The sequence below is a fragment of the Chlorocebus sabaeus genome, chromosome 24, assembly GCF_047675955.1.
Source record: "Chlorocebus sabaeus isolate Y175 chromosome 24, mChlSab1.0.hap1, whole genome shotgun sequence".
Taxonomy (NCBI): Eukaryota; Metazoa; Chordata; class Mammalia; order Primates; family Cercopithecidae; genus Chlorocebus; species Chlorocebus sabaeus.
The window spans coordinates 46,651,049-46,657,048 of NC_132927.1; positions in this window are offsets into that span (position 1 = coordinate 46,651,049).

Below are 6,000 nucleotides of genomic sequence, written 5' to 3' on the forward strand. Positions count from 1 at the left end.
GTGGGAGTGTAAATTAGTTCAACCATTGTGGAAGATACTGTGGTGACTCCTCAAGGATCTAGAAGCAGAAATACCATTTGACCCAGCAATCCAACTACTGGGTATATACCCAAAGGATTATAAATCATGCTACTATAAAGACACATGCACACATATGTTTATTGCAGGACTGTTCCCAATAGCAAAGACTTGGAACCAACCCAAACACCCATCAATAATAGATGGAATAAAGAAAATGTGACACATATACACCATGGAATACTATGCAGCCATAAAAAAAAGGATGAGTTCATGTCCTTTGCAGGGACTTGGAGGAAGCTGGAAACCATCATTCTTAGCAAACTAACACACAAGAACAGAAAAACAAACACCGCATGTTCTCACTCTAAGTGGGAGTTGAACAATGAGAACACATGGACACAGGAAGGGCAACGTCACACACCAGGACCTGTCGGGGGTTTGGGGGCTAGGGGAGGGAGGGATAGCATAAGGAGAAATACATAACGTAGATGATGGGTTGATGGGTGCAGCAAACCACCATGGCACATATATACTTATGTAACAAACCTGCACGTTCTGCACATGTATCTCAGAACTTAAAGTATAATAATAATAAAATAAAATTTAAAAAAATAAAAATAAAAAATAAAAAAACAATTATAGTACAATGATTGTAAAGACAAAGAAACAAAACTTGAACTACTTCAATTCTGTTATTCTTTGTGATAAGATAACATTTTTATTTGTGTTTAGAATTTTAGATTATAGACATATTTCAAAACTGGTAGAGTTGATACCGAAAAAATAAAGACATGGAAATTTTTTATTTTTATTGTGAAATTAGATTCTTATGAATCTCTGCTTATCTTTTGTGTAAAGCTTTTCTTAACTATTTTATTATCTTCAATTTTCATGTTAGCAAAACTTTTGAAGTTAAAATAAATAAAAAATTAATGGATAAATCTGGGTGTACTATCCTTCGAGCATAAGTATGTGAAGATCAATTTTGTTGAAGTCATGGACAAATCTGTGGAAGTTAAAACTCAAGAAAACAGAAACTGTAATGTCGTGATTTACTTATATGATAGACCAATATGAAGTAAGTTTTCCTATGTCTTTTAAAAATATATATTAATATATTTAACTAGTATTAATTTATTACCTTTTCACTACCCTATTCTTTTGATACTACTCTATTCATTTTACTTTTTATTTTTAAAAACTTTTTCCAGTGGTATGATTGTATATGAAAAGGTCAATGAAAAAAAATTCACTCTCTTCCTTTTTTGAAATGGCATCTTTATTTTCATTTATTTATTTTTACTGACATGACCATACAAGGGTCAGTAAAAGAAAATGTTCACTATTTAAAGTTTCCTGGCCATTAATTATTTGCTTCATTTCATGATTATTTCCAAAAATAACTATGCCATGTAGAGGAAGAAAAGTTAAAACATAATCCACCCTATCTGTCAAAACACTAGATAGAACACTGAGGCTTGATCCAAAAATACGTGGAGCCTATTTCCAAGGCAGTTCAGTTAACTTTTTCCCCTCAGCCATCAGGGTTCCCACCTCACCCTCCTCTATTCTTGCTGCTCAGTCTTTCCATTCCCCTCCTCCTCACTGCCTCACCTAGCTCCTAAGTACCATTTTAATATGATAGATCCCCTGGTAGTAAAAGTGACTCTGAGGTGAATTCATCAGAAAGGGTTGCACTAGAAACTGAATGAAGGACTCTGCATCACAAACCAGGGGACCTGGAAAGGACAGAAGAGGATGCTTTGTCAGGTGGTCACCTTTCAGAGCAGAGTGCTGGGCTCAATTTCCTGTTGGAGGACTCTGAATGGGTCTGACCTAGATGTTTCCACAAACTCTTCAAAAGGGCAGCCCTGTGAGGCAGAAAGAGAAAAGAGCCAGGGGGATTATGAGGTGGGAGAAGAAAAGAGAGCTTGAACAAAATGCGCCATAAGAAAAGGAAGTGTCTTTTCAGAAATACAATGAGACAAATTCCTCTTTTGCGAATGCTTTCTCATCCTGGGGGTTAAGACGGGGTGATGGGATGCTATATATCCAAACTGGAGGAAAATGACTCAGAAAAAGTAAGTGTTTCTTCATCAAGGATACTCATGGAAATTCAAAAAACGAAATAAAAATAGGCAATAAATACGTCAGTAAATTATTCAAAATCACTACCATTTTAGAAATATAAAGAATCAAATTGACAAAGATTGAAAATAAACTACCAAGTGTTCGCATCATAGATAAGCAACTCTCTAAAACAGTGTTTTAATTAAATATATAATAGTATACCCTTTGACCGGAAACTTATCCAGTAATTTAAAAATTCTGTGTTATCAAACTTTCAGGACATAGAAAATAGATTCAAGTAAAAAAAATATTACTAAACATTACATTATCCCTTATGCTTACCAAAGTGACTGGAAAGATGTATTTTGAAGTAGAAAGAAAATCTCTATTCTTTCACTCTCCCTTCCCGCTCTCCCCCCGTCCCCCCATGCATTTCAATCCCAAGGAGGAGCGTCTATGTTTTGTCAACTTTCTGGAATACTGTCTGTGCTACCGTTGGCAGCCATTGCGTATTAGAAAGGCATCTGTGACTCCCCCTCTCTTGCTTCCTAACGCCCCCATGTGGTAGGATTGGCAAACTTAATCCAGGCCCGTTTGGACTAAACACTTAGTGGTTCACTTAATCTCTCCTTTGTACTGAAAATTTGTTAGGCCTCCTGTACCCTGTGGTGAGTCAGAGAACGGACAAGCCCAAGAAATGGAATTAGGCCTGGGGAGAGGTGGGAACTGCTACGTTTCTAGGCAACAGGTGCCTTGGCTACCCCTCAGGTATCTAAGGTCCAAGCTGTCTAAACCACAAAGGGAGGGGAGTACATCTATAAATCCAACAAATTGGCCCTGCACGGTGGCTCAAGCCTGTAATCCCAACACTTTGGGAGGTCAAGGCAGGCGGATCACGAGGTCAGGAGATCAAGACCATCCTGGCCAACACGGTGAAACCCCGTCTCTACTAAAAATGCAAAAATTACCAAGGCATGGCCGTGCACTCCTGTAGTCCCAGCTACTCAGGAGGCTGAGGCAGGAGGATGGCGTGAACCCGGGAGGCGGAGCGTGCAGTGAGCCGAGATCGTGCCACTGCACTCCAGCCTGGGCCACAGAGAGAGACTCTGTCAAAATAAATAAATAAATAAATAAATAAATAAATAAATAAATAAAATCCAATCAACTGCTTCAGGGTAGAAGGAAATAAAAGTTCAAGCAGTGGAGGCTTTTAGGGTGAGGAGATGTTTTCTACTGAATCCTTTTGTAACTAGACTTTGTTCAAAGGGCAATAAAAATGATAGTAAAAAAAACTTTTTGTTTATCCTGGACTTTTTGTTTTTCTTATTTTGATCCAAGCACCATGGCTTCCTCCACTCAGGTTTTTGTTTGTGTAAAGCTAAACTCTTTCCTGGCTTATCAGTTGTCACATGGCATAAGCCCATCTGGTAAGAGTACTGCATTCCTCTGTCCATAGTATCTTATCAGGAGAAAAACATATGCACACAAAGAGATGTTTCCTTGGAACTATGTACCATGTGAGAAACACCGACACAAACTGCAACGCTAAAGTCTGGAAAATCTGTACAAGTAAAAAGCACCTATAAAGAAGCCACTGAGGGCCGGGCGCAGTGTCTCGAGCCTGTAATTCCAGCACTTTGGGAGGCCCAGGTGGGTGGATCACCTGAGGTTAGGAGTTTATGACCAGCCTGGCAAACATGGAGAAATCCTGTCTCTACTAACAATACGAAAACTAGCCGAGTGTGGTGGCGTGTGCCTGTAATCCCAGCTACTCGGGAGGCTGAGACAGGATAATCACTTGAACCTGGGAGGCGGAGGTTGCAGTGAGTCAGGATTGTGCCACTGCACTCCACCCTGGGTGACAGAGCAAGACTGTCACAAAAGAAAAACAAAAAAGAAGCCACTTAAGATGAGAGGTTGAGAACCCTTGTGGAATAGGAAGTAGGAATATGAATAGATCAACATATAGTACATAATAAGAGATGTCATAATATTAATACTAATATTGCTAATAGTAAAATAAACAATCTTAAAGTATATTGGGTTTTGGATACTAAAATTTGATCACTGTCAGAAGACTGGTTACAGGTCAAACTAGTGGTGTTTTTCTGACTTTTCCCCTTTTCTTGAGTGGAGAAGGCTTTTCTAGGGCACAAGTCGGGTAGCTAATAACAGAGTAGGATGACTGGTGCAGGATCTGCTCAAGTGGAATGCTTAGTTTTGAACGTAAAAGGCAGAAACATCAATGATGTCAGCAAAGGCAAATTCTAGGAAGTATCAAAATACGAAAACTCAGAAAGTTACATTTGTGTTCAACTCCAAGTAGTCAATTTTTGGTTTATAATGAAAAACAAAGACAAAGGTCAGACTCTGAGTACAATCTAGATTCAAGTGGGGGCAAAAACAAGGAAATGGACAAAATAATAGAGGGTCAAGGTAATTCCTTAGAACAGGAAGTGCTAGAGATTCTTCTTAGAGGATCAAAGCCAGTGATTCCTGGATAGATCAGTGTAGTTTAAAGCTCTGTGAAACAAACACCAGTTCTCTAATGGTCTTTCTAGTGTACTTGTTTAAAAATAACAGAATAAATGATAAGAAAAAACAAAATTTGGAAAACTGGACTTCCATATTTGGCACTATAGCAGACAATGTGTCCAGTTCCTAGCTCATGCAGCAAAATAATTCAAAATTCTACATAAATTTTTTTCACCCTCCCAATATTTTAATTCAATTTCAATATAAAATATTGGGAGGGTGAAAAAAATTATGTGCTATGATAAAGTAAGGGAAATTCTTACTTTTTTCAAAAGGATTTTAATGTTCCGTTTTTCAAAGGAAATTCTCACTTTTATTCCAAAAGTGGAATAAAAGCAGGAACCCAGAAAGGAAAGCGACCCTGAAGTTGGTACCTTCTCTAAGGTATCTGTCCATCCCTGGTGAAATTGAGCTGATATTTTGATGACTGCATGAAATGATGGGAACAGTAGGCAATGTCTCGGCTTTGCCAAAGAGGAGATGTTGTTAGGAGAGCCATAGGATAAAAACAGGGTAAACGAAAAGAAAATATAACCTACAGATGAGGATAACAAGGATAACCGCCTTTTACCTTTGATGGTGGTAGAAGAGGAGACAAATTCCCTGTGTTTCCCTACACATAAGTTAAACTTTGTGCCATTTAGGGGAATAAATTGATACCACTTATATATGGCACTAAAAACTTTGAGCAATATCTATTTTGAGGGGATATTGAGTTGTGATATTTTCAAAGCGTGGACATAAAAACATGCAAACTGTCTCTGGAAAAATACATTTTCAACTTAGGGCTCATAAAATTCCCACTTGAGTTTTTGAACATTACAAAATACAGAAGGAAACAAAGTCTCATGGATAAGTCAACAATAAAAACAAAAGCAAAATGAAACAAATAATTCTGCTGCTCATATTATCAGGCAGAATATTATACAAATTGGTTTTATAATTTCAACAAGAGAGTATTGGAGGTATTAGTAACAAACAATAACAATGGCTAGACAGTTTTTTTGAAAACCAAATAGAACTTGAATTGTACATATATGATCAATATGTACATTTAAATAACATATAAATATATATAAATTCAATTTATATAGAAACAAAAAAATGAAAATGTGTAATGGCAGATTATATATAACTAAAAACAAAATTAGTAAACCGACACATAGTTTTTTTTTGGGTTTTTTTTGACACTTTTTTTTTTTTTTGAGACAGAATCTCACTCTGTCTCCCAGGCTGGAGTGCAGCAGCATGATCTCAGCTCACTGCAACCTCTGCCTCTCGAGTTCAAATGATTCTTGTGCTTCAGCCTCCCAGGTAGCTGGGATTACAGGTGTATGCTACCATGCCCAGCAAGTTTTTGTGTTTTTAGTAGAC